At 43.3% G+C, this 12612-nt stretch overlaps 1 protein-coding gene across 1 annotated transcript in view; it reads right to left on the bottom strand.

Annotated features, from left to right (window-relative positions):
• Nucleotides 1-11757, bottom strand: part of gas2l3 (growth arrest-specific 2 like 3) — a 37366-nt gene extending 25609 nt beyond the window's left edge. The window contains exon 1 of the mRNA XM_061029634.1: nucleotides 11624-11757. The gene's annotated coding sequence lies outside the window, so the exon portion shown is untranslated. The remainder of the gene's footprint in view (nucleotides 1-11623) is intronic.
• Between the last annotated feature and the right edge of the window lie 855 nt (nucleotides 11758-12612).

Below are 12612 nucleotides of genomic sequence, written 5' to 3'. Positions count from 1 at the left end.
AGACTTTACAGAAAGACCATTTTTGAGATCTGGTCCTTGGAGTTCTTTGGGGCCAAACATGCAACTGAGCCTCTTTTGTCTGCCAAATGACACTGACCTTTGCTGAGGAACAAGCTGTACTTCTTAAATAGACACTGACATGTTGGGTGTTTTTGTTAAAACTGCAGAGCATTAACAACTTTTTAAAACACCCACATTAAGATAAACACGATAAAGAACTTTCACTTTTTGTTCAGGTGCAATCATCCCTTGTTCCCATTTCTGCAGCCACTTTAGGATTAACTGAGTAAATGAGCCACAGGAACTCGGTACACAAAAGACCCCGGTCAGGTCTGGGGTGGATAAACCTGTAATTCTTGTTATGAGGGAAAAAGAAAAGCAGGTTTAATCCACGCAGGAAGGCTGTGATTTCCTGATTGAATGAACTCACGCTTTGAGCAACAACTTCCGACAAAGTTTCAAAGGCGACATTCAGAAAAGATTTTCAGTATGCAGGTACTGACACAACAGATTCAAGCAATGTGTGATATATGGAGATCCTGTACGGATTGTTCTATGGCTTTTCTACTGTGTTTTCTTTTTGTTTTTAGATAACTTGTAAAGGAGGGAATTTCACTTCCTTTGTTCAGACTGTGCAGAGGTGATTCTATGAAGTTGGCTGTTATTGTTGTCATAATAGTACTTATTTGTTAGTGATGGTAGTTGAGGCGATGATGATGTGGATTGTTATTAATGTTATGAATCCAGTTATTTATTTATTCTGCCTTTTTAACCCTCTTCCTCTCCACTCTGATCCATCCGGCCCTCCAAAGCCTTCACCAGGCAACCAGAGGAGAACTTTTTAAAGACCCCGACACACCAAGCAGACAGTAAAGAACTAGTGTCTGTGGATTCATCTCACGTCGCCTCTTGACACCTTTTGTCTTGGCCAAGAAATTGCATTTGAACACACCGCAAAGACTACAGCCGACCACCACGTACGCTCTGCAGCGGTAGTGCGTTGTTATGACACGAGAAGGCCATTTTCACACCGCTGTCGGTCACCACTGGTATTATAGGTCGTCTACTAATGGAGAATAATGTCTGAGAAAAAGGTGAAAATGGCGCTGGTGTTGTCAGCCCTTGGTGTTTTAATGGAAAAAGAAGGAGGAGGAGACAAAGAAGGAGAAACCGCACTAATGGGTGAAAGCATGGATACTACAGAGACATGCTCAAGGAGCTTTCCTGAACCTGAGTCGAGAGCTGGAGAGAAATGAAACCTCCCAACAGCCAATCAGAGAGATTCCTCTCACAGACCGCAGATTCAACATGTCGAATCGGCTCAACAACAAAAAAAAAGGCCAACGGAGCCGGCACACCGCAAAAACTAGGGGGACGACCGCTCACCGCCGATCTCCTTGATGAGTCAGCGCCTTTACATTAAAGATCACACCACTGTCGGCATGAATCAAGAAGAGTCAATAAGGGTCATGACAAACAACCTTTGTAAAAACAAAATCCACACTAAAGACTCACTGAGTGTTGCCTGACAGACATCAGGGAGGAGATTCTTCCTCAGAAAACACTCTTTACACATGTGCAGGACACCAGAGGTCATCTTAACACAACCTGTCAGCTGCTCAGTTTTGAATGCACCGAAAAAAACAACAAAAAAAAACTTTTTCTAACCAAATACATTGCCTGATTTAAAAAGGAGGGATCAGATAAACACACTGCCAGAATCCAATTATCTAACGGTCCTCATTCAGACTCTTATTTTCTCATTTTAGTGCTCCACAATAATCCACTTCCTGACCGGAGAAAGGTGCTGAATAAATTAGAGGAATTGCCTTTGTCCTGGTACCAACGAGTGTTATAATAGACTTGGAGTCGATTAAAGGAGAGGGATCTAGTTAGAGCTTTCCAGTTGCCTCGTCTAAACAGAGAAACCGTGTGTGTGTGTGTGTGTGTGTGTGTGTGTGTGTGTGTTTAGCTGAGGGTGGGGGTGAGACATCTGTCCGCATGTTCCCCGCGCAGGTCGTCTCTTTCTCTCTGGTAATCATTTAAGAGGATCAGCGCTATTCCAGACGGCCGAGCACACATCCACCTCCACGCCGCCGCCGCCGTCGTCATCACAACACACGACGCAGCACGTGGCACACACATGCAGCCGGCGGCGCTCCCGCTGCAGCGTGCGTGCACCCGTGCAGAAGTGCAAAATGAAATGAGAACAGATTACGTAATGAAGACAAAGTTGACTGCTCGGGCGGCCATGTCCGTTTACATTTGGAACCATAGGATGGCGTTGTGTGTGTGTGTGTGTGTGTGTGTGTGTGTGTGAGTCAGGGGAATACAAATGGAGTACGCACGGGTAGAAATTAAACCAAAGTGGGCCATGTGCAGTTTGGAGTATCTCCAGGGGAATGTCATGTGCTCTTTGTGGGTGTTTGGCTTATTCCAACTGAAGGCTCTCTCTTTGAAGCACTACACAGTTTACAGCCACCTTTACTAAGAAACAACCGAGAGTGTCTTATGTTCTTCTGTTGGCTGAAGTCCTAATCAGTCAGTGACAGCGTCTACGGGAAAATGTTTGGAAGTATGAAATGTCTAATGCATAAAAAAAAAATAAAAAAAACATCAGTACATACATGCTAACTGTTCCAAAATCATAACGTGTCCTTTTTCATTTGCTATATGGGAGAAAGTTGAATATGCTTTAAAAAGCTGAATAGAGATCTCAGCTCATCCACATTGGTCCATTTTCTTTCGTCCACAGGAGACACAATACTGAATGCACTGGTGTCTAAATTCTGACACCAGGGGGCTCTCAATCAAAACAATAACGAAAGATGACGTCGAGGCTGATCAGGAGTCATGAGGGTTATTCTATCCGCTACGCTACCCCCACCCCCGATGAATCAAAATCAACATTGACCATAGTCAAGAGGAACGGGCGAAACAGACCTGAGGAAGAGAATATGTTTACCAATGATGTATCAGAGAATAATTTACATGACGTTTGTATCACAGCAGCTTTCAGTAGAAGCTCCTAGGGCTGGGAATATTTGGGTGTCTCACGATTCTATTTGATTTCAATTCGATTCGGAATCTATCTTCTATTCAAAGCGATTCTGGATCTATGATTCAAAGTCTATTTTTGAATTAGTACATAGTTCAGGATCTACTCCAGTCATCTGAGAGACTGGCTGAATTTATTGCTGCTTCATTTAGCATTCTACTGAGTTACAGAGCTAGCTTTAGCACTTAGCGGGGAGGGACTGATTAGCCAAAAAAAAAAAATCTGTTTTTGGTTAAGTTATGTATCGATTAAAAATCTCACAAAAGAAGAATTTTCAATTTTGACATAAATCCATTTTATCCCCCACCTCTAGTAGATCCCCTTACCTAATGCAGGGGTCTTTAGCGTTGCCATGGAAACATCAGATGTTAAGTCAAACATCGTCGTCTCTGTCATGGCAGCTGCCCAAAAGAAACGGGCTGTTATAACTAAAACATTAAGGATTTCTCTGGTTTTGATGACGGCTAACATAGACATAAATAATCAAGAACATTCAAGAATCTGTTATCAAGACGCTACTCAAAGTGGGAGCATGTTCAAATTATTAATCCTGATAAAACATCCAGTATGGAATAAAAATGATCTTTTTGTCAACACTCTTGTCATGAAGTGCCGTTTTATGATTTAATCTTATTTGTGTTTATCACACCCACTCCTTCAGTCCTGATTCTTTGGCAAACCTCCTGAAGCTCGTTAGTTCAAACACTATGTTACGACACAATGTTAATTGTAGCTTTTGGAGGCCCTACTTTCAGTCATTTTGATACCATGAGCAGACAGAAACGGGTGAGTGATATCTTTGTGTGTCCTTGCGGTGTACCCGCGGTGAGAGGTGGCCGCGCTCCAGCTCTCAGGGCCAATAAAACCTCCTGCCACCCTCAGCCTTTCCCCGCAGTCCAAAAGGGTTCTGCTGGACCGTGCTTCCCCCAGGAGAATACCAACTCCTCATCTATTAAACTCCTTCCTGCTGAGCCCTTTGTGTCTGGACTTAATTACCCCGTCAGAGGAGCGTTTCATTTAAAGGGCCGGCCTCCCCCCCCACCTTTTCATTACAGATGGGGCCCCGGGTGCAGTGTGTGCTGAGAGAAATTCATTCAGTTACCCAAAGTAAATAAATGTCAGCCGTTTGTTGTCGTACAGAACCCGACATCTTCAATCAAACTATACTTTCTAAAGCTGCTCACTCCCCCCCTGGGCCTGTACAAGCCTGCTCACGATGGTCCTCTAAACTAAAAGACTATCCCCCTTTCAAGCAGGATTAAAACATTTCCTGGCCTCCTTCCTTCTCGTCCTTGTTCAAGCCGTCTCTCCTTAGAGGTGAGACAGTGGGAGTAAAGTCCATCTTAAAGGCTTGAATGAGTGGGAGCCACCTGCCAATCCCATTTTGATTTGTTGATGCTAATCCTTGGCTCGCCAACACGCCACCGGGTCACCTCCGGGGGGGGGGGGGGGGGGGGGGGGGTCGCAAAAAGGACCCTTGGTTCTGACTCCAGGTCGGTGAAAAGAGACCTTCAGTCTGCTTCTCGCATGTGAGCCGCCATGAGATAAGACTGTCCTTGGCGTCAAACAGAAGATGCTATCAGCCATCCATTTATTCAAAACATGAAGTTCTCCTGACTGGTTCTGAAGGAACGTCTATACCAAACGCTATTGATGCTGGTAGATCTCTAGTGTCAGAAGAGTTAAACTTAAGGGGCGCTGGATAGCCTAGCGGTTATGTAGCGCCCCGTGTACAGACTAGAGGATCCTCGTCGCAGCGGATGTTGATTTGTAAATTTACAAGCAACGTGAAGCTACGAGGAAACTAAAGAGCGCTACCGTTAGCCCGCTAACACAACAATGCAGCTCAAGGCAAGGACGATCACGTCAGCCGCTTGTGCTTCATTATGGTGCGTTCCAGTTCGATAACTCCTTTGTGGAAACGTGAGGAGAGAGAGGGTTGGTGGTGTGTCGCTGGAGGAAAGCGAAGGAATCAGTGTGGTGAAGGAGTCGCCAAACAAACAGTTTTTGTTTCATGCTGGTGCTCAAGGGCGACTCCTGCTGGATCAAAAAGTCGCACAGTCTTCCTTTAAGTAATGTAACGAACAAAGCCAGCAGGCTCTCTCGATGAAACACAGAGGACTTTAAAAAAGGGGAATTCTAGTATTGTTTAACTACTAAGGCCCTATTTTTACATATTAGTCACCACTCAAAAATGACTCAGACACTTTAAAGAGCATCTTTTTGCCATTTATAGTCTTGAAATGTTATTTTTCCTTCACAATAGGGAAGGGCGGACAATGGAGATGGATTTTTTTTTAAATCATAAAATGCCGTCGTCTTCCCCCAACAGTCTTTACATCACTCTCCACGAAGCCACCAAACTCCATTGACAAAAACAATCATTGAAAGTCGAAGAAGGAGTCGCTGCTCTACATCTTCCTCCATCAGAAACAGGTTTGTTTTAAAGACGGTTAGCTGCTTTACAAGAGACGATTACAAATAACTGACTGAAGTGGTAGCAGAGCAACTCCCTCGTTCAAGAGATAAATCTGATGGTTTGGTCGTAGAGTCGGATGGTTCTGAAGGGAGTCTTTGAATGTAGCTTACTGAAAAGCTTCTTACTAAAAGCCCTTCTAGCGGTCGTACTCTGATCTTGATCAGGTGCATTTGCCCTACTAGTCCAGTGGCAACCATCAGTGTTGGATAACGTGTAGGGGTGATAATTGCCATTTGAAGGTGAAATACTTCTAGCCCTTGTTACGCCTCCCATGCAGCATGTAACATGGCTACAGGATGGAGGGGCAAAGTCACGCCACCACCAATCATCCACTGGAGGCAGAGTCAAAGGTGAAGCGAGGGGAATGAGCGGGTGATGTACAACGTCAGAGCCAGAAGGCACATACAGACGTAATATGCAAATACAAGGGCGTAATGACCGCAGGACTTTATAACGGCGCTGTTGCAGGACCGCTGTCTGTAAATGGCTAATGTTAAGGCTAAGAGTTGTTCATATGCATAATTAGGGACGTAGCTGATTTGACTCCACTTCTGTCCTCCTCTAAATTGATCAAAAGTTGAGTTGGCTTTTTTCCAACATGGCGACCGCCATTGTCAGGCTTCAAAACACTTCCTACAAACCAATGGGTGACCACATCCATGTTTTTTTATTTTTTTATTTTTTTTTTAAAGATTCTATTTTAGGGATTTTAATGTCTTCATTGGAGAGACCGGACAGTGGATAGATTCAGAAATCTCGGAGGGGAATTCCCCTTTTAGTTTTAGAGTTCCTCAAACTGTTCTATAAATAAGCTAACTGAACACACGGTCCAATTTAATGAGCGTAAACACCTCTTTTCTAACCCTGAATCTGAAACAAACTTAACAGTTGTGGTTAAACTGCGAAAGATGTTGAACATGAGCCACGAGAAAATGTGCTGAATCGGCTCCACCACGAGCATTTTTCACAAGTTTAGCTTTATAGGATAAATGAATGAATGGATGATGTGTGTGTTTGTAGTCAGATGACAATCATATGTTCTGGTTTGTTTGCAACACACACACAGAGTGTAGATAGAGAGTTCCCTATGTCCCCAGTAACCTACACATGGAGACACATCCTCCTCAGAGTATTTACTGGGACTGAGCAGATTACTACAGCTGAACATTTTCTACATTTAAAGTCCTCTTCCTCATTTCTTGAAAAGTTTCCCTCCCCTGCACGGTGCTTGGCGATCAGTTAGCCGAGTCAATCAGAAGTCACCGACACAGGCACTGCATCTTTTAAAGCTGCAGTGGACCTGGCAGCATGCCCACTCTGAGGTGTTTCTGCTGACCTCACACACACACACAGAGAGGCCGACTGCCTGCAGTGACAGAACCGTTGCAGTCGCAGCCCAGGCGGCAGTTTAAAATACCTGAACACACAACAACGGCAACATGACCGTTGATCTTTTCTCAGTTACAAAACAACGACTGACGGACATCCCATAATGAACAGCAATGCATCACACGACCATTGAATTTTATTAACCAAGATGTGGAGCTGTTGACTGATTTTAAGCATTTCGTATCCAGAAACTTTTGAAATGTCATCACTGTAAATAAGTTAGCCTGTGTCACACAGTTATGCTATTTGCTAATAATCGTGGATAACATCCCCACAATGAGGACCTCACAAAGTCCAAACACACCCCCCCCCAACTTTGCAGTGTAACAAGCTTTATCAGGGTCACCGCTGATAAGCCCCCGTCTCCCCTTCCTAACCATTTACAGAAGGTCGAGCCAAGGAGACCCGAGAGGTCAAGGGTCGGCGAGCTCAGCCTAATTAGCTGCATTTCTTCCTCACAATAATAATCCTTGTTAGGGTGTGTGTGTGTGTGTTGGGATTGTGGTAGGATTTCAAAACCGGGGCACCTTTCACCTTAATCAGCCTCACCAGCGCTTGTTGACATGTCGGGAGAGATCTGTGCATCTTTATATCTCCAGTGATCAGAGAATACAACACCATGAAGACGGAGGCGGTAAAAGACTCGACTAAGTGAGACCAAAATTCAAACTGAGGAAAGTTCACTGCTTATCGTCAGTCAGCCTTTTCACTCCAACTACGACAGTTTAACAATAGCTTAAATTGATAAAGCGCATTTCAAGAACATTTTAGGCTTCAGTGTCTTTCTCAAGGACATTTCGACACACTTCCAGAGGAGAGACTGCCGACTCTACCGCTGAGCCACAGCCTCAGACGGAGCTCAGGCTAACCAAACTAGCAACTTTCAAATTAATTTAGTACCAATTTAGCTGTAAAAAAATATATATAAAAAAATTAGGACTTTGGATTCCGGAGAAATTTGTTTGGGAGGCACAGGTAAGTGTAAGAAACGAAGAACAGCTAACAGCCCTAAAAACTGTCTCAAACAGTGACGTACAGCTTAATGTGCGCGCTTTTATTTTGATTAATTCATCGTGCTTTATATCCTCATCACAATACTGAACAATGTTATCACATAATTAAATTCAAAAGTTGATGTTTTAAATGGTAAATGGACTTCATCTTTTCTAGTCTTCTCTGCTCTTTTACAGCTCAGGTCACACCTACACGTTCACACACTGATGGTAGAGGCTGCTGAGTAAAGTGACCATCAGAAGTAATTCATCCCATTCATGAACCCCTTCTGGACGTACACCAACAGTCAACATGTGGATTAAAGTGCAGATTTTACATCAAGACTTGGCACTAGAGGGGTTCCGACAGCTTCACATTTGACATCTTTGGGCCTTGAATTGTTGACCACTTAGTGTGAGCAGGTTGGAAAACAATATGACAATAATAACGACTGAAATCGATTTAACCTCAGACTTCCATTAGTCAAATTTACAAACCAGTATGTCTCGCAATATTCAAATGTCACCCATCCACACCGCCATCGATGAATAATGCATGATGTTAACACAGTTACTAAACATATCAGCCACACTAAATAACAAACCCCTTTACACACACACACACACACACACTGACCATGACCAGCCACACCCACCCACCCACCACTCGGCCACCCACCAGTCCCCTCCTGTAAGCTGCACCCTAAATACACGAGGGCTAATCCAAGATTTCATTATCATGTCCATTGTGTCCACACACGCAGCATCACAGGCCATATGTGCCCACGTGCATTTTGAACTCATTAAGCCTTCTTTGTCTCTTCTGCTGTGTGTGTGTGTGTGTGTGTGTGTGTGTGTGCTCTGGTCTCAACTTTCGGGACCCCTGGCAGCCCCACACTGCGAGGCCTGATGCCAAACATCAAGCAGATGGTGATTATTTATGAAGATGGTTTGGAATTGGGTCTGCTGCTCATTCATCGAGAGCGGAGCAGCGACAGCTTTGTCTCAAACACTGACGTATTGTCGTCGTCCCCCCCCCCCCCCCCCCGTGTTCTGCTGAGCGATCAGTAAGCAGGAGTAGCTAAACCAAGTTGACGGTCACGTGTAGTAAAAATTAATTCACTTTGGCCACATGGGGGCAGCAAAAGAAAGTGTGCACACGACACTGAACAACTTTTAAAATATTGATCATTCTATCAATACTTTATGACTTCTATACATTTATTGGTTTAGCAAAAAGGTTTTTTTTCTCAACATGGCACGTTCTTTCGTCGAGGAGCCTCGAGATGAAGGGGCTGCATCGTTTCACAGTCTGTTCTTACATTTCATTCTAAGCCGTTTCCAAGTCCACTTCTCTCCTGCTGGATTGCAAACAAGAGGGCATCTTTTTTTTTTTTTTTTGTTGTCACCTGTTGCCATAGTGAATCGCACTATCAGGGCTCCATTGATGTTGGCTCTTCATAGTCGTGATGCACACCCTGAACATGTATAGTGAATCCTCTCAGAGGCGATTGATCCAACTGGAATCAGCTGTTCTGGAGCCGGACACTGTGCGTTTCCAGCCTGAGGGGTAAATCAACTCAGAGCTCAGGGTTAGACTGAAACGAGACCCCCCCGGGTCAAACCAGCAGGGTCAGCAGACCCATCAGCTGATTGATGTTCGGATCAATACATCAGATGATTGGATGTAGAACTGTTAGGATGTTGCATGTTGAAGTACGTTTTCCATGGACAGCATGTGAGGATGAATAATAATGACTCTCCACTCTCATTCAGCCTCTTCTCCTTTTTTTTCCTCCAGTCCTACTTACAGTGACATAATCACAGTGTGGAAAGTGGAACGATTAATTCACAGCTGTAATCACAGCTCCCTGGTTCCAGAGCTCTGCATCACCTCCTTCATGTCACATGTGAGTGAATGAAAAGAAAGGAAATGAGCACTCAGCCTGGTTATGATGCTAAATCACAAGGTCAAGTACATCAAACTATGTTGTTGCGAGAACAAAAATAAACACCAGCATGAGGTCATCGCCAGCGTCCGAGGGGCAGTGTGTGTGAAACGATCTCTTCCTGGTTTGAGGGAAACACCTGCCAACCTCTTTCATTCATCCTTTTTCCTCCGTCAGGAAACCAGGACTGTTACATGTCGAAGGACAATTTGACTTTTATCCCTTGTTGTTGTTGTTGTTCTGGCACAATGGGTAATACAGTCCTACACCCCTGCAGGTCCATGAAGGGCACACCAGCAAGACATGTCAGTGGGTGCCTCGGGTGTTGCTTTCACGTGGTGTTGGACACCATCGGAAAAACGAGTTTCCGCGTTGTAAAATGTACAAAAACACAAGCTCAACTCGGAAATAATGAGGTGCCCGACTTCCCAACTTGACGTCAGAATCATCATCAAATATGTTTTCTTAATGTTAACATACTTTTTTTTATTAATTCACATATTGCACATCAACTTAATATAACTTTTAACAGTTACATTTCACTGATCTTCTTCGTGGCATCAACACTGTTTTTTTTTTTGCTTTATAGTTACAACATTCAGACTTTCTGAACTGAAATCACATGAACACACTGAAGCCAAAAGAAGGACTTCCCAACTCGGAAACTCGAACCACCCCTAGCAGCACCTGAAGGCAGCATTGAACCAGCATCATGAGGGTCTTTAGGTGTCACAGGAGAGGGAGTCTCAACTCAACCTCCACCTGCTCCTCCTCACAAACACAACATTCACTTAAACCCACAATGTCCTCAGGAGACACTGTCCATATTATGCACCTCTAAACTACTCATCCTCTTGCCTATTTATTCCCACCTGCCAATCAAGTATAAATAAAAGTGTGCATGTTCGGTACCTGTGAGCTGTTGTTGTTGTCTCACAATGAACACAAGCACGAACAGGACAGGACGGTCATTATGTAAGAGGGAAATCTGTACACACAGGGACTAATTGGTTTAAGTAGTAGCCTCGTTTAAATGTGAGTGTGGCTCATGTGAAAAGGAAAGTGCTTCATTTACCTACCAGTTTGATCATAACCACAGACTCCCTCAACTATCAGGCTCTACTGATAGTATAATAGGTGAATTAATTTATCATAGACGGTAACATTGTTGTGTTAAAGCAGCAGGTGATCAAGGCATAGCAGGGAACAATCAAAGTAAACAAACCGGAAACACCAGCAGATAATTATACACCAGAGAAAAAGATAACTAAACAACAATTTAAGATAGACAACAAATGACTGAAAGAGGAGAAAAACTAAATCTTCTTCAATGACATGAATGAAGTAGGACAGCCAATGAAATGCACTTCAACACAAAATCTAAAGAGTGGTAGATAGGAATGTAAAATACCTTTCAATAAGTTGCACAGTTGACCTTTTTAAAATCTTGAAAAATGCAGACATGACCGCAACTATCGCGTTATTTGCGCACATCTTAAGGCTTGTCAAAGCATGTCGTTTTATTCCACGAGACTTAAAATGAAAACTGAACGTCAATTATAGACTACACACAAAAAATATATATTCAGTGTTTTATCTCCACACCAGCTTTCACGAGGCTCCCTCGTGGAGTTTTGGGGAGAAAGGGAATTTTTGGGGGAAAGTTTTGCACAATGTAGGCGAAAAAGTTGTTGGATAAACTTCCTCCGTCGATTCTCCTTCAGAAATATTTTTTTTTTCAAAGTTTCACACTCACCAGCTCCAGTGAAGGGTTTCGGGTCTTCAAACAGAAAGTCCGGGGAGTTTGTATTAGTTAGAAACCAGAAAGCGTTGATCCTTGTGGAAGTCTTCAGCAGGAGTTACTCATGTTCTCCGCTGCTCAGTGTTTGTGGGCTGCGCTGTTCGAACCAGCCAATCAGAGCGCTCGAGTAGCTGGGGGCGGGGCCACGGGCGCACCTGAGTGTCATTTTACTGAATGATGAAAGCCCATTCATAGCAATTAAATATAAGTGCCTTAAAAAAAAGCTTTATAGAAAGTACGAATCAAGAGGTAGTTATGGGATGATGAGTAAGATATAAAGAAACAACACGGGAATGATTTTTATATTTGAACTTTCACACTGTTCCTAAGCAGACTTTTACTTATCCAGGGTTGACACAACTTCCTGTAAGGATGTGTGGGTTTTAAAAAGTATCATTTTTTAGGTCTATTTCTTTAGATTGTAATGCGTGAGAGAATTATGGGGTTCAGAAATGATACTTATAAAAGGTCCAGGAATAGGGAAGAGAACTATAATGTGAAATATGTATTTGGAAATAAGTCCACATGTTGAGAATGTTAAGCCTTAACGCCAAGAATTAAGTTAAGCTGATGTATAAATAGCAATATGAAAAGTCAGGGGAGAAGGCTTTTGTAAATCAGAGGAGGAAGATTTTATGACAATCTGCTTCATACTGATGCTGAATGATATCAAGGGGTGGGGGGAAGGGACATTGTGATATCTTTTCTTTCTGAAATATGCAAAAACAAGGGCAAGTTCTTTCAAACAAATGCTCTCTCTCTCTCTCTCTCTCTCTCTCTCTCTCTCTGTGCATTCACTTCATACTACTGCATGTCATCATCTGTAAATCTTCATGTTAATTACTGATGTAATGAGTCCTCATCACTTCTGCTACACCTAAAACAGTTCGGCCCGCCCTGTATGAGGAATCAAAAATGAATCATGTTTTTTTTGGGAGGATTTA

This window comes from Labrus mixtus, chromosome 22 (genome assembly GCF_963584025.1).
Source record: "Labrus mixtus chromosome 22, fLabMix1.1, whole genome shotgun sequence".
NCBI classification, from domain to species: domain Eukaryota; kingdom Metazoa; phylum Chordata; class Actinopteri; order Labriformes; family Labridae; genus Labrus; species Labrus mixtus.
Note: the sequence above shows the minus strand (reverse complement) of the source record. Positions and strands in the feature narration are given on the sequence as shown.